Source organism: Takifugu rubripes, chromosome 18, assembly GCF_901000725.2.
Source record: "Takifugu rubripes chromosome 18, fTakRub1.2, whole genome shotgun sequence".
Taxonomy (NCBI): Eukaryota; Metazoa; Chordata; class Actinopteri; order Tetraodontiformes; family Tetraodontidae; genus Takifugu; species Takifugu rubripes.
In genome coordinates, this window is record NC_042302.1 from 8950738 (window position 1) to 8970764 (window position 20027).

The following is a 20027-nucleotide window of genomic DNA, read 5'->3' on the forward strand; positions in this document are numbered from 1 at the left end:
CAGTATTGGATGTGATTAAGAAGAAATTGGCCATTTATGCTGCCATCTGCTCTTCCAAAGGCCACCAAACTATAGCTAAGATCCTCACGTGTAAAAATTCTGACCACTCTAAAGAACCTTCAGAAGGGACCAATTGGCGAGATGTTTGTCTTTTAAAGCGTCCATTCAGAGATTTCACCAGTATTGGACAAACTTTCTCCCAGACCTTGATTTTTTTTTTTTGAGCAAGTCTGAATAGTTGAAGTGAAAAACTCTCAGAAAGAAGACATAGTCACATGTTCAGTGTATACACCAGCATCCCTCAAAGGATGGCGGTAAAGATTAAGGTTACAAAAGCCAAAATTTAGACTCGTTTCCTCACTTCAGCGCTTTGCTTTGAACTGGTGACCAGTAAGGTGGTGCACAGTCACCCGATGGCAAGGAGATCCCAGCCGGGGTCATGCCATGTGGCGTCTGCATGTTCTCCCTCCTGCGATTCCTTTAAGTAAGCTGCACATCTCCATGAATGGAGACTCTTAATTGATGGTAGGTGTGAGTGACCTGAGAGGGGGACCTGCAGCTGCAGTGTGTGGAAGGAGAGCCATGGAATGGGACCCTCTGACGAGCAATAAGAAGCGGATGAAAATATGCGAGCAGATCAATGACCCAGCTTATGCTAAGAATGAGCTGCTATTGTAAAGATGACACGTCCAAATGACCTCACTTCCTGTTTCCCAATAGCACGTGGCGTCAAAAAGCCAAATTGCCAAATCGCGTGGCTAAAATTGAATCTATCGCTCAGAATAATGAGCGTAAGCTAAAGATCGCCAGTTTGGTGGTTCCGACTTCGGCCTCAGACAGTGCTAATAATTAAAAAGAAAATATTAGGCCCCAATGCATCATTTGCCAACAGCCAAATACGTAAGGCTTCCTGTGCAACGCCACAGAGCAACTTGTTGGGAAACTACAGTACCTAAATGTGTCGTGCAGCCTTGGAAAAAAGACAAAACTGAAATTGAATGTGAGGACCTTGTTTGAGGAGGGGGGAAAAGCCTCTTTTCCACCGTTGTCTTCTGACATGGCTTCGCTAACGTGCTTTCGCTGATCACATTGCAGCAGAACACTGGATGGAAACAAGTGAAAGAGCTGTGCACGTTTGGGAGCGGAGAGCCAACGGTGACACACAAGCACCCTGTCCAAAACCAGAAAGAGAGGAATGAAAATGCTCACAGCATAAAGAGTCGCACTTGTGAGTGAAGACGCGTGAAGACGTGAGTGACAAAATGTGTGTTTGTCTCAGTGTCGAGGCCACATGTTACATTTCACACAACGCTGCTGGGACACTCGTCCTTTATTTGCCCTCCTCCTCCAACCTTTCCATCCCTTCTTCTTCCCAGGTTTCTCCTCTCAGTTACAAGCGGCACCCGAGCAAAGAACGAGACAAAAAGGACTGAAAAAAGTGAGATTATTGATTAGGTGTCGACCTCAATTAGTGCGTGTGTGTGTCGGGAAGGGGGGTCACAGGTGAAGATAATGGAAAGGTGGAAAAATACAGCTATGTGGGGCTTTGAAATCATTTAAAAGCCTAAAAACATCATTTGTATTTATGAAAACGCTTGGAAGGACATCACACCCATGCTCAAGCACTAATTCTCCTCCAGTCTCTTTGAGCAGCTGATTGATTAATCTGAGCCTTTTTTTGCCGCCAGACGCCCCTCGGCATCATTTGCAGTCGGGCGTCCATCCAGTGGTGTCTATACTGCAGCCTGCCACCAGGGGGTCATCACACAACCAAACCATCCGTCTCAGAACTGCTGATCAATGTTCATGTCGCCGTTTTTTGTTCATTATTGTGCCGATTTAGAGTATCCCAAACTCCTTCGTGCCAGTAATTCTATCGGCTGACTTGATTCTCACCGAGTGGAGTTGGATCCGAATCGTGCCGAGCGGGACGCGCATGCATAAGAAAGGGCCCGCTTGAAGAAATTGTTAGTGACAGATATCGATTAAAGGAGCCACCGGATTGATTCCCGCTGCAGCGGAGGGAGTAGAGGAAGAGAGCGGTATGGATGAAGCACCGCTCTACGATAGGGGTGGCGTGTCCATCAAACTCCAGCGCTTTAGCTCTTCCACCCCATCTTAGTCCGTTCCACTCCTGAGTGGGCCCCTCAAACAGGTGTTGGAAACCGCAAACGGCCGTGTGAATGTCTAACGCTGAGCCACACCTCTCCCAGCAGCGTCGCAGATCTCCCTGCTCTTCAACCCCCAAGAACCGCGTGGAGACCCAAGACCCACCCAAGGATCAGGCGTGGCAGGACTTCAGACCAGATACAGCTGGTGGTGTGAGGAGTGTACACATGCACGTGCATGTGTGCATCCACGCAGGCGTGCCAGGCAGGAGGGCAGCGTGCGAGGATGCTGTTATTTTTCAGAAGACATGATGTATCATAGCATATTGCGCGCGCACGTGCGAGCGCAGAGTCAGACCGACGCACACGTCGTGTGTCACTGCGCATTACTGTTGCTTTCTGTGGGTGCTGCATCCAGACAATGACAGGCAGGCAGGAGCAGCGGCATAATGAGAGAGAGCAGGGGCCGTCACTAACACACACACACACACACACACACACACACACACACACACACACACACACACGAACACAGAGGGCGGTCAGCTTCACTCCGTCCCCTAGCCTCTCAATTACCCAGCAGGCTTTTAGTACCACTACAGCAAATTACCCAGGGCCGTGTCTCACTTAGAGACCTGCGACTGTGTGTGTGTGTGTGTGTGTGTGTGTGTGTGTGTGTGTGAGTGAGAGAGAGAGAGAGAGAGAGAGAGAGAGAGAGAGAGAGAGAGAGAGAGACAGACAGACTAAAGTGAGTGGGCCTGAAACAGTGGCTAGAGCCCAGCAGAGGCATGTGAAAAGCTAATAAAAGTGTTTGAATGCAACCGCCATTAGGCTAATACCTCTTCAGGACTCTCTGCCTCTCTCTACCCTCAAAGATCAAATGTAGGTCTCGCGTGTGCTCATAACGCTGACGTACAATAGATGAGATATGTGATATAAAAGATGACTGATAGCCTTTTAATTGCCTGAGGACTCTCTGCAGCTTCTTAAAAATTAACTGTCCTGCTCGCCTCTTTAACACCCGCAGTGCCAGAAATGCAAGTCACTTCTTCAACGTCCGGATACGATGATGAATCCAGTTATGATGATGAATCCAGTTCTCTGATGCTGGGCTCAACCGGCAGGATCGTCTGCGTTTGTGCCTCCTCAGCGCACAACACGATAAACACCTGCACGGGAATCTAACCGAGCACATCGCACCGCTAAAGCGAGCCGCTCAGCGTCGGACGCATCGGGCATGTGCACGTTGCTAGGTGTGTGTGTGTGTGTGTGTGTGTGTGTGGTGGACGTGCACATGCAGAAATGTGTGAATTAGGCAGCAGTTCTGCCCCGATGAGCCGACCGAGAGCGACTGTGAGAGGATCAAAGCAGGGGTCTGTGGCCAGGGGGCCCCTCTGTGCCTACATGAAATGTGGTGGCTGCAAACTTTAAAGACTTCCTGCCATTAGCCAGGACCTTGTCCCCTCACAGGCCTGGACCTCCGCCTGCACCCCCCCATCACAACAATCGAGCAGAAGAGAGTTGGGGCCGTTACAGCAGAGAGACGATTAAAGAAAGGAAGAATGATTAAGGCAGAATTCAAACATTTAGTATCAAATCCAGTGAAAGAGCGGCGAGCAAAAGGAAAGAGGAGGGGGGCTGTTCAAGGGTGACCCTGAGCCACAGGTGGTCCAGGTTATCAGGGCAACAACGGCAACAAGGCACAAGTCACACAGACCCTCCTTCTGCAAGTGGAATTCAGCTGTCAAGGACTTAAATTCAAAGGAATGAATTGGCACGCATGTACGGGAGCTTTGAAGGGACACTCGAGATGCTTGTTTTCACTTTCACTTCACATCAGACGGGAACATCACAACATAAAACATCGTTGTTCCCACAAGCAGCTGAAGTTGGTCTGCAGCCTGTGAATTATACAGGAGCATGTAAGCTTCAACCACATGCACGGCTGCATTTGCACTCTTGCATAATGTGAGCACTCATTCATACATATTTGAGCTGTGTGTGTGTGTGTGTGTGTGTGTGTGTGTGTGTGTGTGTTTGTTTGTTCTTGGCCCCTTTCCAGGAGGCATTTCCACCTGGGCTGCATTAGTGAGAGGAAGTGTCTTTACTGTCCTTTCACCAGTGTATGCACACACACACACCCCCACACACACACACACCCGTGTGCACCCACAAGTAGGATCTGGCCATCTCTCTGGGCGGTGGGGAGCAGAGGAAGCTCACCAAGGGCTAACGAGAGAGGATCAAAGAGCACATTACCATGCTCGCTCTCTTCCTCTCGCTCTCTGCTGTTCACAAGCAATAAGAGGCCCACCGGCCTGTCCTTGCGCTTGTTAAGCGGTGACAATGGGACGTGCCCTGAGCCAAAGGAAATGAAATATTTATCCCGTCTCTCTTGTACTCTTGAAAGAAAATAGAATCGCTCTTCTTGTGTTACCATTGAACTCACAACCCTTGTATTCCTCACACGTCTTGTTCTGTGGCCTCAGATATATTAAACGCTCAGAAAAATTCCGTTTCCGACTGACGACCAACAGTATCACCCTCGGATCGCCTGTGCCGCAGCGCACACGTGCACGGAGGAGAGGAGCCGTTAGCGGAGTTACCATTTCCTCCTAAAGGTTGTAATATTTGGTTTTATCTCATGAGAACTTTGCTCTTCTGGCTGTTTTATCTTGAGAAAATGTTGGAATTTGCTGGACGTTGGTATTTTAGCGGTGATGTTTTCCTGGGCGGACCGAGGCGACGGGTGGAATTCCGAGGAAACTCATTTGTTTAAAAGCTTTGCTGGTTATTGCAGCCGTGACTGCGAAGAGATCTGTGTTAAATGTTATCGACAGGTCCACATCGAGATTTCCTGATCCGAGCACCAACCCGATTCATCCGTGAACACCGTCCAACATCCAGAAACGCGGATGGCGTGTGTGTGAGTGTGTGTGTGTGAGTGTGTGTGTGTATGTGTCCGCTACTGTAGCGTACGTCCTTGGTGAAATGGTATTCATAATTAGTCCAATAATTGTCATATGTGCTTTACCTCGCGTGCACACACACACACGGACGGACACAAACGGACACACGCACACACACACACACACACCTTTCTCTTCACTTTTCCTCATCAGAATTCCTCATTCCGTTCCTTCCTCCTCTCGTTCTCCTTATCTGTCTCTTCTTATCTTTCTTTCTCCTCCTTCCAAGACAAGCCATCGTTTGTAGGAGGCTTTTAATGACTGCTTTTGAAAGACGAGGGGGGTAAATGGTCACCTTGATAATGGCTGTGTGCGTGGTGAGGAAGTGGCGAGGGGGCGGGGCATAGCCTCATTCAGCCGTTTGAACGCCAAAGCCAGAACAGCAACTGGCAAAGCCCAGAACTGAAGATGATCCCATCTTTCTTTTAAAACCTTAGACCAACACATTGTGCTGCCGGCCACATTTGGGCCACAACCCATCCACTGGTGGGGGGGGCACATGAAAGAGCCTTCATTAGTCGCACCAACACACTCGTATATTTCTCACAGGGCATAAAAGGCCATTGTAAAATTGCCCTCTGCTCTCTTTCAAACATAAAACGTGTCAGCCAGCACAAAAGGATTCCAGTCGCCACCGCCAGCGAGGATCATTACTGAACGAGCGGGCCGAGCTTCGCCGCCCTAAGTGAGCGGCGCAATAAGAGGGAACCCTGATTAGAGCAGACGGGGGAAAACGCGTCCAATTTTGGCGAGTAACCTGAGAGACGTGACGAGGAGTGAGAGAACATTCAGCAAAACACATCTGTCAAAACTGCCGATACAGCAATAAACCTCAATCCTGAAGCGCTTCCTTGACCCAGTACGGCCGGTACCAATACAAACCCATCCTGGAATATCCCCACTCTGCCCCCCTGAGGTCAGCCAGCTTAGTGTCTCATCCTGTCTGAACCACAAGCTCCAGCCTGGAGTCTCTGCATGAACGACTGCCCCGCAGGTCCGTTCCAGACCGCACGCCCCGCCCTCCCAGCCCTCCCAGCACTTCCCAGCCCTTCCCAAGCCCCCACAATAGATGGGGTGTGTTCGATGATCCCTCCTATTACCCGGGGAAACTGAACCGGAGCTCCACTATGGATGAGGTGGCGTCGGTCAGAACCGTCTCGGTTTCGCCGTGGCCCCGTCGGCTTTGCTCAGATTATCACAGGAAACTTGTCCCTCAGGCTGGAATTTCAGCAGCGTTCCGCAGAGAGAGACACCTGACAAAAGATGCTGATTGAGATTGACCTCTGCGACGCGGCGCACGGCAGACAATGTGGCCTCTTTACGCTGCGAGACGCAGGCAGCAATGACCTCGCGACCTGTGCATTATCCCCACAGAAATCCTTTTCAGCTCTCAACGCAAGACTCTGCAGCCGTGACCAAAATCAATGCGGAGATTCACGCCGACGATGGAGGGGGCTGCTGTTACAGAATTTTTTTTAACATTTTTTTAAGAGGGAATAAAAGGCTGGATTTGAAAAGGAGCCGAATAAAAGCCAAGTTTTATCTGCATAAAACTATTTCTCTTATTTGGGGATCATACAGAGCAGTTATCCAAGTAAACTGTGAATACACTGGGCTTTTTTTCTCCAATGCTGTTATCGAATGTTATCAAATGGAGCTCGCTGAACAAAAACTATTAAAAGATTATGAATGAATAGATTAAGAACTCTCAAGGTCTTTAAGTTTTTGCTGCTCAGGCACGATAACTATAGATTCCATTTTACTGTATTTGTTCTCACGTCAAACGCCCCGCACCAAAACAGAGAAGTTGGAGGTGACCTTTGACCCTCAAGTTGTCACGCATTGATACTGGTCATCCTGGTGTTCGGAGCCGCTGTTAAAATATATATATATATATATATATATATATATATGTCTTTAATTCAATTCTAAATCCTTTTCATCTTCTTTCAAGCTTTTTTGCTTTACTTAAGAGTTGCAAGTCAGCAGCTGCCTCTTTGGATTGACCTATTTAGGAACTTAGACAACAAAAACAACACTTTCAAATAGCTGGAGGGGGAGTAAGGTTGTGGTGGAGGGGTGAGGGTGGTGGTGGAAGGGGGGGGGGGGGGGGGGGGGGGGGGGTCTGTTTATGTAATGAAAAAAGTTTCTCCGTTTGTAACAGAACGGATCATCTTGTCTGTGCAGCTTAAAAGCCTCATTACATTATTAAGCCACAGTCCTGTGATTTGTTTTCAAGGGCGCCATGGTTGGTGGTGGTGGTGGTTGGGGGGTGGGGGGGGCAGACATGTTCAAGACTGCAAAGCCACTGGTGACCGGTGTAGCGAAGGATGACAGAATTACTCTCCACAGCAAAGATTACACGGTGCTTACAGAAGGTCAGGATCCAGTGGGGGGGGGGGGGGGGGGGACAGGGAAGAGAGGACATGCAGTTAGGCTGGGCTACAGTTAGTTTGCTCATCGTGCTGGAGAGGAAATGTTCATGAAGTAGCTGGAGTCTGCTGCAGCAGGTGGCGATACTGTATGTCCACCCCAGATGGTTAACCTTTGACCTATTACATTACACACACCCGCCATCTGAAGAAAGTTACCTCGACCACCCATACGTGCGCGGTGCCCGGATAGGTCCACAGAGAGCGAACGCCTACGTGTGTGAGGGGGTGTGATCTTCCACTCAAGTCAAATCGGCGTGGCAAATTTAGAGTTCAAAGCCCTTTGCTAATTTAAGAGGAGTTTTGCATTTCAGGAGTCACACTTCAAACCTGCAAAGACATCGCAGCGTTTTCCTGCGGCGCTAACGATGTGGAGCCAATCGGTTGAGAAGCCATCCCATAATGAGTGCACGGAGAGGTCAGACGCCGGTCTATCCGGAGCGTTCTAGATCCTCCTTCACAGCTCATCTGTGTTACTGAGGTCTTTATTTCACCTCAGCCGTGCACCCTCACACCCCCCCGAACGGCTCCAAGTCAGGGGGGGGCCGCAGGTTCTGGGGGTGTGACCCATGAGGGCTAAGTGGCAGGGCAGGCACATGCACATGCGTGGTCAGTACTGACGCTGGGGCCTCCAGACGGACGCTGGGAACAGATGTGGAACGGGGGGAGCCATGGTGCCGCACAGTAACTCAGGGTGTGAAAAAGTGAAAAAGCAATTCATTCATTCCATTCTTTAAGTTTGGGTAATTGGTCTGTTGTTTGGTCTGTGTTGATTGTGTGCAGCACAGTTACAAGGACATGTGATAGAGAGATCATGTGTCCCACAGCAGTTCTGACCAAGAAAAATTGCATTCCGCCTATTTAAAAATGCCCCTCGGCTTTGTGTGTGTGTGTGTGTGTGTGTGTGTGTGTGTGTGTGTGTGTGTGTGCGCGCGTGCGTGTAGCTATGTTAACAATGTTACACTTATATCCCGTCATGTGCCTCTTCAGACAAGCCCAAACGAGAGATTACCGAGACGTCGCATCGTGTAACACATTGTTAACTTGTTACCGGACATTTCTGACATTGGTACCAGTTAATCTGATAACGACCTGAAAGCACTTTATTGAATCCAATTTATTCTGAAGCGCACCGTCGGGCCGCCCGAGAACTGAAAGTGCAGCTGGACCAATGCGAGTGTAAGTGTGTGCTATGTGAAGTGAGTCCAGGTGTGTTGGAATAGTGCAGTCAAAGGAAGCGGGGGGGGTCCAGAGCCGATGGAGATAAGGTATCTCTGCCGCTCGTCGACTTCTGTCCCTTGGCCGGAGCACACAGTTGCAGGTATATGCAGATTCTCTCAGATCGGGGGGGGGGGGGGCGGGGGTGCTCGTGATCACCGAGGCTTATCTGGAATTTGCAGGAGGCGACGCTCCGACGGCGGGATCCATAAACACCTGTTGAAAGGCGGAGGGGGGGTCCTTCTGAGTCCCGCGCGATAACCGAAAGGCCACGAGCGGAGCCGCTCGCACTTCAGGCTGGTGTGATTCCGAAAAAACCAAGACGACGGCGGAACTTTGCAGATGAAGCCGTGAGCCGTTCGCGCCGCTCTTCCACTTCCTCCTTTTTGCCGCGTCTGTTGTTGGAACGGGGGCGAGACGCTGAAAACAAGAGTGGCCACGTTGCAGCTTTGTGAAGATCAGGGGAGAAGCACATGTGTTCAGAGGGAGGTTTGTCGCGATAATTACCCAGAGCTCCCAGTTGCATCTGCCTCGTGCTAACTGGTGGCGAGCCAACTGACAACACGCACGGAAAACAACAGTCGCTCTCTTCTGGCACTGCTGCTCACTCGCTCCCTTTTTCTTCAAGCGCTCTTTGTCTCTCTGCCTCTTCGTCTCTCTGGCCCCATCTGTCTCTCTTCCTCTAATCTCTTCATCTTCTGCATCTTTAGCCCGGTCCCCCCCCCTCTTTTTTGCACCTGAGGTCTCCATTTCTCCCCCTCCTACTCTTGTCTCAACTCCTCCTCTCTCTGTTCTCTCGCTCCTCCGTGCACTCGCGGCCATGTGGACCGGGCGAGGTAGCAGGGTGACAGAAGCTGGACCCTTTGGTGTCACAAGTTCCTTATCTCACTTTCGAGGTGCCGCCGCACACAGCCGCCGAGTGTCGGCTGGTGTGTGCGCGCGTGCACGTGTGAGAGAGCTCGGGCGCCATTCACGAGGGCAAAGCGAGGTGTTAGAGGATGATGCACTTGATACACTGTGAGGAGGAAAGGAAGAAGCGAGGGGAGCAACTTAGTTCCACAGGGAAGGATGGAGGGAGGTGGAGGCTGTGATGAGTGCTCCTCCTACTGGAACCAGTTTAGGCTTTGGTGAATTTCAAAATGTTCCTTCTACGTATGCAACTTGTTCAAACAAACTCCTGAACTTCTGATATATGAACTTTCTGCTATTGCTGCTACTGTTGGCTGAGGTGAAAGGCATCATGGGAGACGTAGCGGTCCCGAGTTCAAGCACTTGGCAGTTGGCGTACTTGGAATTGCAACAGCGCTCGGGTGGCGACAGACGCAGACGAAGTATGCATACATACACCCCCCCCCCCCACGGGGACAGAAGCGAGAGACCAATGAGAGCGCAATAAATGTTGGAATCAAGTATGAACTGATGTGGGCGGAGTTATTGATCTATTTATTTAGCTGATCATCAACAAAAACAACTGATCGGCTCAGGTGTTTTAGCAGGTAAAGCATCTTATACATAAGATGGAGAGCTCGCCGCTCTTGAGGGCGCCAACGTGCATCCAGCACGCTGGAAGCCTGGAGTGCACCTCGAGCTGGAGGCAGAGGCTGCTCCCGCATCCCTGCAGCCTGGAGCCGACAGACAGAGCAGAATGCTTTGACTCTTGGATCGGAGCCTTTTCGTGTGTGGCACAGACGCTGAGCAGACATTGCACAGCCGTTGCGTGGACGTGAAGGCCTCGGGTCGCCGCTACACTGTTATTAAAAACAGTGTGATAGCATGTGGGCTGTTCCTTCCACACTCCCTGCTTCTTCTCTTTCTTTTCTCTCTTTGAGCACAGATCTCTCGCTCCTCTCTTGCCCTCTTTTCGGCACCAGAACCCCTGCTCCGACGCTTCCTTTTTCCCATGTTAACCAGCCACAGGCTCGCTCACCTCCACTTTACATTCCTCTTACAAACCTCACCCTCGCCTCAACCTTTAAGGGAAAAAAGGTGTCACATATGTGTACATATTTTCATAATACATATTTACCCAAGTTGGGACCCAGAAACAGAAATCCACCATCGGCTGACAGCAGATGTGATTGGATAGCTTACAGAGGCAAAAATCCTCATTTCCTTGTCATTTTCCTCTCATTTCCACCTTCACTTTCCCCGAGTGCGCCGTAAAACGCCCTCTATTATAGCGCCATCACAAACCCTATTCAAAAAGGTGGATACAGTTACACAAACAGATATTCGGGGGACCAAAGTGTTCCGAATACAAAGAGTTGATGGGAATGCGTGCGTCGGGGCGCAGGCTCATATGCATAGGTAAATTCATGCATTCAAAGTTGGTTCCCACAAAGGTCGCAGCCACAATAACAGGAAAACGTGACAATAGTTTCTGTAACGCCGACAATAGATGTTGGAAACGATGTCTTTTCTCTCGCAATAGAATGTTAGATCGGGTAGACTGGAATTCCTGGAACCGCTTTTTATAATAAATTGCAGTTGCAGTTGTGAACCAAGCAGGAAAACGGTCCTCTGGTTGCACGAATCAACTAAAATAATTTCATTTGATTTAATTCAACTGTGTTTTATACAGCTGCAATAATCCTGATTTTCTCCAGGATCTGACTTCCTTGGGACTTTTTAACAAGAGGGAACCTTGAGCAGAACCAGGTTGATATGGGGGGACCCTCAAGCTGACGGGTGGACACTTCAAGGAGAAAGAGAATCGTCCTCGCTAACTTGTGCAGCGTCGAGGTGTCGAATCGTGCGGATGCCAACAGGAAAGGAGGCCGAGAAATAACATTTCACACGCCGAACAGACGGAGGGTGAAGACAAGCTAACGCTAACACTACGTGATAGGTGAAAACATTTAATGAGTAACAAACACTTTGACTGACTTGGACTTAACCTGTCAAAAATCAACTTGGAGGCAGCAGTGAAGAGCTTTTGGGGGGTGGGGGGGTGGGGGGGGGCTTTAAGGACAGCCCTGTTTTCTGAGCTTTTAAGCATTGTCAGCTAGGCTATAGTTCACAGCGGCGCTGCCAAACATTTATCCAGCCAATCAGCTACTCAATCAGCCGGCCAGAACACGGCGAGGGCTCAGGCGTCGTTCCCCTGGCCCGGCATTCTGGGCTCCAGAGACAGGTGGAAAAGGTGGAGCCAGGAGGAATATCAAAGGTCCATCCACAACGGACCTCATTACAGCGCTAAGAGGTGTAGTCGCACCGCGCTCCAGCCATCCCACCACCAGGCCCCGAAACCTCAGCTATTCTCCTCCTCTGTCTCTCTTGTTCTCTTTTTGATACTCGTCCATTTTCAACACTCTCTCTCTCACCGGTTCTCTCATCTGTCTTTCCTAGAAGGGGCACGTCAGATGTAAACAAAGACCAACGCCAACCACTAATTAAATAGATGAGCGGTATTAACATAACCTGAAAGCCCTAGCCAATTGTACCCCCCCCTCCTTTTGCCTTTAATACCCCTCCTTGTCATCCCTCCATCCATTTTTTTTACTTTTTTCTTGTTGTGATCCAAGCAGGGAGTGCCAATTGTGGGCAGTGTAATTACCATTAGGACAGAAAGCCTAGCATGTCTTTGATATGGTAATGATGCTTCATGTACACCCTCCAACCCCCACCCCCGACAGTTCACACACACACATGCACGTACCCGATCCATCATCTCTCTCTCCCATAACCCCCAACAGCCACCGCACACACTTCCAAAACAATCTCACCCATGAATATCAAGCAGGGGAACTCATCAGCACCTGATGGTGACGGTGGCGGTCTTGCTCCAGTCCCCCAAATGGTGACAGGCTGGCTGTGGGAGGGCAGGGGGGGTGAAAAGCCATAAGAATGAACGAGTGAATGAACAATGGATGAGGAGATTGAGACGGGACTCGGGCATGAACGTCAAAAATAGATGGACAGAGAGGCTGCGAGAAAAAGAAGAAGTGAAAGCGGGTGACAAGAGGACAGGAAACACCGAGCAAGAGGTGCCGACTCATTAAGGGGGTGTCACTTTAGCACTGCTGCATGCTAGCCGCCAGCTCCGGCTTCAATTATTAACTCTACTTGTCAGCCATCGTTAGGTCCTCTTTTGCATCTCATTGTTCCTTCTTGCCCTTCACCTCGGCGCTCTCCTCTATCCCCAATTCCGTCCTGCTTTTCCAGACACTCGTTTAAATTTTCCCGATCGACACGTTTCCACACTCGTCCGACTCCAGCGTCTCTCATGCGCTGTGTCCAAGCCCTGGCTACCTGCCGACGGATGGAGCACGAACAAACCAACTGGGCAGTTCCCTGCTGCTTCCCTCTCATCCTGACCACACACACCCCCACACACACGCACACACACACGTGCCATCCCTCCAACGTTCCAAGTCGCGCAGCCTTTCCCCTCAACGCCTCCTCGTCCAGCCGCGCAAAATAATGGTGGACCTGGATCCCATGAATAAAAGGGGGCAAGAATCCTCAAGGGGGAACACTCCTCCAATGCGAGGCGCGCCATGTTCCTATGCATTCAACAGCTCGCCTTTGTGCGGGTAATGGCTGCCAATGGCTCTCCAACAGGAAGTCCACGCCAGCTTAAGAAAAACTTGGATCGAACACAATAAAATGACCCAATTAAACTTTTAAAAAAAATAGACCAGACACAGAATGTTATTACATGTGAACTTGTGCTGTTCACTAAAGAACAGCCTAATTATGAATCTGCTAACAAAGGAGAGTGTGGTTCCAGTCTAATCCGGCATATAGACGCATATTTACACACGTTAAATTCACACTGCTGCGATATCCCTGGAGATCCGGGCGACCTAAAACACGGTCGTCTTCGATTCGCTCTTTGACGCTCATCTATTTTCTCTCTCACCACTTCCTGTTCTCTCATCTGTCTTTCCTAGAAGGGCCATGTCAGAGGTAAACGAGGCCTAAAGCAACCGCTCGTTAAATGCTATTAACATAACCAACACCACCTTAATTTCTGTCACCAATTCGCTAAAAACAACAGGAAAGTATTTTATTTTTATATTTAAACGATAAAAGGATCTAAATTGATAAATTCGATTTAAGGTTTGAATTATTAATCCATCCACCCTTGTTGTTTATTGATAAAACTCTCGCGCAGCTAACAGGCCTCGCTACTCTCTCACTTGCTTCGGCTTCCCAGTGGGCCACAGGGAGCAGAGGGAGACCCGGTCAATCGAGGGGGGGGCGCCCAGATGGACCGAGATGCACACACAAACACACACTCACTCACTCACTCACATGTCATATGTTATCCCATCTGCACTGTCACCAAGCTGCCTGTAACCCCGGGGCCTAGCGGGGGCTACACACACTCGCACACAAACAGTTACACAGACACACACAAAGGTTTGAAAAATGTGTTACACACACACACACACACACACACACACACACACAGCAGAGGTGTTCCCAGTGTGTAATCGGAGGTGCAGATAGCTGTGATCTTTCTCGTTCACTTGAGTGGGCACCCACATTGCAGCAGCCCTACACAACACACACACACACACACACAGCTACGCACTCTCCTCCTTTTCACTGTACCTTGCGAATTGTGTAGTTGACAATCTCACTTTTCTCTTTTACTGTCAAATCTGCTGACATTGATTAAGACATTGTCTGAGAATAAAGCCATCTAGAACAGGAAGAGGCAAAAACGCTGATTCTGGCTATTTACTGAATACACACAGTTGCCGTCAGTTCAAGCGTCACAACAATCGTCATCTATTAACCATTTCTGAATGGACAGAGTTGATATTTAAGCCCTCCCGCCCATAGAAATGTGCTTATTGTTAGCGCTGGGGCCACGTTGGCTGTGATGGCGGCTACATATGGAGCTGCAGTGTCACACACCTGCACCTTCCTTTAACCTTCGACCCTGATGCTCCGAGCCCGACCCTGACAGAACAGTTGGGAGAACAGCTGGAGTCCCGGGAACAATCTGGACCTGGAAAATGACAAAAAGACCTTGAACTTTTAGTCTACTCGGCGTCTCCTCAACAGCCTAAATCATGTGAACGTTGCGTTATGTTGAATAGACGTTCTCGGTGCTGGATGAGGTCGTCTTTTTGAGTGGATGAAGGGACGTGAGCTGCAGTTATGGAAACGCCACTCACGCACGCTGAACCCTGACCTGCTAATTCGCCATACGGGAGCAAGAGCTAAAGGGCTTCGGTGGAAATTTACACGCTTGAAACAACAAATGCGTTGGCACAGACGCGGGGCCTTTGTCTACCAGAATGAGAGCGGTAATCTTCCCTCCACTTATCGCCGACGTGTCAGCTAAATGGGAAGTGAAAAGTCAAATATGAGATGTCACATTGAGTTTAGCTCCCTGCCTACTTCCTCCCTCATTCACTACCCCACTCAATCCTTAGCTAGTTTCAGTCTTAACATCTGTTTGATTGCGTCTCGCCTCTGGAACAGTCGCGTCGCCGGTCAGGACTGTTGTACAGGCACGGTGACGGAAATGTGTCAAAAAGACGAAAAAAAGAGGACACAATATTTGCTATTAACGCTAACTATTCATCATTACGTCTCAACAGCCATATAAGTGTAAAATCATATTTATCGCACTCAATAACTTGTGAAGATGGACCGACCTTCGCCAGAGCGCTCATTCTGTGAGCACTATAATAGCGTAGCGATGGAGTGTGAAGGAGACATGTCATGTGACGTCATTTCCCTGGAACAGACTCCGAATGACACTTAAGTTTAACCATCTTACGCACCTTCATACCAGCAGTTAGAAGGACTCACCATTTAAGGAGCTCCAAGGAGGCTTCATTGACTGCTAAGGTCATTGCAATCACAGGAAATGTGAAGTGGCGTGAGCCAACAGACCTCCAGGTGACTAAAGAGCAGCCTTCAGCAACTTTACCGAGCGGGAAAACTGAGTTGTTACTTTTGTGTTTTGGTTTTGTTCATTTCACTTGGCTCCCCACCATCTTTTAGTTTTATTTCTGCCACGTCGACGCCTCTGTCACTAACGTGCAGGACTTCAATTCTTCTCTCCAACAATCCGACTTATTCCCACCTGGTTACATCACATTAACAGGAGTTCAATTAAGTAATTATTAATTGGGCCCACATCCATCAGAAGCACAAAAAGCTTCTCTGCACCTGTCTCGTTCTTAATTGCATAACCCGCCGCTCAGCAGGCTTCCGAATCGGAGCACTGCAAAGTCCCTCAGGAGACCTCAACCGACGGGAAATCGCGGTAAAGAGTTTAATTGTAGAATCAAGAAGACTGGGAGGTATAAATCCTTTCTGCCGCACTCTGGAGAACGTTTTCCTTTGTTCCTGTCAGAGAGCGAGATAACAATTCCTCCCACCGCTAACTACCTGCCTCCCCGGCCTTGTTTTGTTGCGTTTCCTTGTGTTTTGTTGTTACTAATAGGCCTAATTGGCCCTAACCCAGGCACCCGGCGAGGGTGTGTTTTGGAAAGAGATCTGCAGAGATCCGCCGAGCACACTAGGAAAGGCCCCGGGCCCTTGGCGGCGCCAGCACAGGTGGAGAAGGCGGCGACACACACAGGTGAGCGACCGGGCGTTTGAGTCTGCCTGGTTTCCCCGAGAGCAGAGAACAAGGCCAGGTGATGTTTATGGATGACGATCTTTAAAGGCCCGTTGTTTTCCCGAGCAGCACTTTGATACCGAGGCATCGGGCTATAGAATGTGCGCTCTTGATGTTTAATTAATGCGGCTGTTTTGTGACTGTTAAATACGTCACGTGGCTGTTTTGATGTCCCCACAGGGCCATATCGCCAATTGATGTGGGATCCATTTGTTCTGCTGTGTAAATAGTGATCCTCTATTTGATGATGCACAAGTTTCATCTTTAGCTGCCACCGTCTTCAGTGTGTGTGTGTGTGTATGGGGGGGGGGGGGGGGGGGGTGTCTGGGTTGACAGTAAAAAACAGGCCAAAGCTGTGAAACAGCCCTGCGAAAGAGACAGAAAGAGGAACTACTGTAAGAGCAGGAAGACATTGGGCAGATCGGGGGGTGTGGGTGTGTGTGTGTGTGTGTGTGCTCGAAGCAATGGGACCTGAAGGAACACCATGAGAACAATCTGTCGCCCCTCCGCCCGGACCCTGGGTGACAGATGATGTGCTCCCACTGCTGATTTGTGAGTGGATGCATACCAGAGTGCACGTGTGGACTCGTGGGGGGAGGGGGGGGTCAACCATATGGATACAGCCGGCAACAATAACAATGCTTTTGTTATTGTTAACAGTCTTTATCGGAGGTTTCAGATGGCAGGAGTGAAATAAAGACGGCGATCGACCCGTGTCAACAAGCTCCGTATCCACCGGGCGCCTAAAGCGCTGTGGTGGGAGTCGCTGGTGATCTTCTGCCCCCAGTCAGCGAGGAGTCAAACACTGTCGCACCCCAAGATAGACAGAGCCCGTGGACGTGGGAAAAAACTTTAGCTGCATGAACAGGTTCTATGTAAAGCCAACAGTCAATGTGCTTTAGTCTGTTTGGGAAAGACAGCATCAAAGCTATTAGCCTAAAGCTAGCCTACTGACATTAACTACATTTAGCAACCGTTTACCCATAACAAATCTAATAACCCATCGTTTTGTTTTGTCAGGATATGCTTGGTTGCAAAAGCACATGTGTGAAGCTGTAGCGACACACAAATGTAGAATTATCGGTGGGAAAATCTGTCTCTAGTGAAAATGAGTGTAATTAGCAAGTGTTTTTGAATACAGCTCAAAACACCAGCTCAATATACGACTCAATATACGGTCGCTCCTGCCACACCGAGGTCTCTACTGCCACACCGAGGTCGCTCCTGCCACACCGAGGTCTCTCCTGCCACACCGAGGTCGCTCCTGCCACACCGAGGTCTCTACTGCCACACCGAGGTCGCTCCTGCCACACCGAGGTCTCTACTGCCACACCGAGGTCGCTCCTGCCACACCGAGGTCTCTACTGCCACCCCGCGGTCGCTCCTGCCACACCGAGGTCGCTCCTGCCACACCGAGGTCTCTACTGCCACCCCGCGGTCGCTCCTGCCACACCGAGGTCGCTCCTGCCACACCGAGGTCTCTACTGCCACCCCGCGGTCGCTCCTGCCACACCGAGGTCGCTCCTGCCACACCGAGGTCTCTCCTGCCACCCTGCGGTCACTCCTGCCACACCGAGGTCTCTCCTGCCACACCGAGGTCTCTCCTGCCACACCGAGGTCTCTCCTGCCACCCTGCGGTCACTCCTGCCACACCGAGGTCTCTCCTGCCACCCCGCGGTCACTCCTGCCACACCGAGGTCTCTCCTGCCACACCGCGGTCGCTCCTGCCACCCCGCGGTCGCTCCTGCCACACCGAGGTCTCTCCTGCCACACCGAGGTCTCTCCTGCCACACCGAGGTCTCTCCTGCCACACCGCGGTCTCACCTGCCACACCGCGGTCTCACCTGCCACACCGCGGTCTCACCTGCCACACCGAGGTCGCTCCTGCCACACCGAGGTCTCTCCTGCCACACCGAGGTCGCTCCTGCCACACCGAGGTCTCTCCTGCCACACCGCGGTCGCTCCTGCCACCCCGCGGTCGCTCCTGCCACCCCGCGGTCGCTCCTGCCACACCGAGGTCTCTCCTGCCACACCGAGGTCTCTCCTGCCACACCGAGGTCTCTCCTGCCACACCGAGGTCGCTCCTGCCACACCGCGGTCTCACCTGCCACACCGAGGTCTCTCCTGCCACACCGAGGTCTCTCCTGCCACACCGCGGTCTCACCTGCCACACCGAGGTCTCTCCTGCCACACCGAGGTCTCTCCTGCCACACCGAGGTCTCTCCTGCCACACCGCGGTCTCACCTGCCACACCGAGGTCTCTCCTGCCACACCGAGGTCTCTCCTGCCACACCGACGGATTTACAGGAAATGTGGTTTTCATTTTCGGGAGCCCTACAATGTTCCACGTGGCACCTTTTACGCCCGAGCCGAGGCAGGAGAACCCTTTGAACATCCGACCGTGACAGTCGTGCTCCCTATCTCTCGTTTGTGCATAGCTGTGGTGACCACAGGCCGGTGCTCTTAGCATTACTCACCACTGTATTTACAGTGCAACTCAGGGATAAACTCACCCTTTGTTACCGAGCACTTAAGACCTGACATGTTCTGTATACACCCCGTGGAGTGGGGGTGGTGTGTGTACGCACGCATCCGCGGGCGTGTGTGTATTTCGGACAGCCGTTTGTCTCTTAAACTCAAACAAAAGAGCGCACATCCTCCATCACGGCTTTATCTGTTTACGCCATCAGCTGTACGGCACCCGCATGCATGTAAACACACCAACCCACCCACACTGTGTCACACAAACACACACATATTAGCAAAGCAAGCGGCCAGGTGGGGGCCGATGCCCCCATGACACCGACGTAATAAATAGCGGCAGAAGTGAAGAGTCTGCGTCCGAAGAACGAGTCCTCTTGTCGCGAGATATATGGAGTATTTATGAAAAATAAAGCAAATTGCAATTTGGAGTAATGTAATATTTTACAAACAGGCACGAACAGACATAACAAAGGCATATATCAGCGTTAAAGGAAATTTCAATAAACACAGGACTTCTCAGGACGGCTAAAAACCTGCAAATGTTAGCATTTCTCATCATCAGAAATGGTAAAAACTTCATGCTTCAGGGCCTTTGGTGTGTTCATCATATCAAATGAGCTGCAGGAACAGTTCTATTTAGGTCAAGAAGTATTTCAACATATTGTACCAACTGGGATTTTTCCTCTAAGAAGCTTTAAAACATGCCTGACAATGATGGAAAATAGCATTAGTGATAGCATGTGCACTCAGTCGCATGGGTTAGCCCATATTAGGGCTTCTGAGACCCTGCTCATCCCAGGGAGGGATGGTACATTACACCTGAATCAAAGGTGTGAATAAGAAGTCTTTTAGGAGGAATGGACAATAAATGGAGTTTTATTTGGAAGATGACCCAGAAGAAGGAAAGAAAAACCAGAGTGACCCAGCACCGTGGCCAGTGACCCCATTAAAGTGGCCCGTCAGTACCCCACTTTTGCTCCTGTGACATTACAGAGAAGCGGACATGATGGAAACTGCATCAAACCCAAGGTTTCTATTCTGAGGCTGCCCACTTGGCCTTGTTTCCTGGACAGTGGTGGGAGTAAAAGCCATATGTCAGACGAAATAATGCCCCATGAAGCAGAAGAGCCGCAGTGGAAAGTGATAGAGAGCAAAGGAAGAGAGACAGATCTGATTTGAGGACAGAGCTGGACACTCTGGCACATGAAGTGACAGGATTTAT

The 20027-nt window shown here is 50.3% G+C and overlaps 1 protein-coding gene across 5 annotated transcripts in view; it reads right to left on the reverse strand.

The window, feature by feature from the left end:
• sox5 (SRY-box transcription factor 5) overlaps nt 1–20027 on the reverse strand; it is a 148680-nt gene that overhangs the window by 100006 nt on the left and 28647 nt on the right. Inside the window, exon 5 of one of the 5 annotated variants that reach the window (XM_029825245.1) lies at nt 14599–14692. The exons of the other annotated variants lie outside the window; for them this stretch is intronic. The gene's annotated coding sequence lies outside the window, so the exon portion shown is untranslated. The remainder of the gene's footprint in view (nt 1–14598; nt 14693–20027) is intronic. 5 annotated transcript variants of the gene reach the window in all.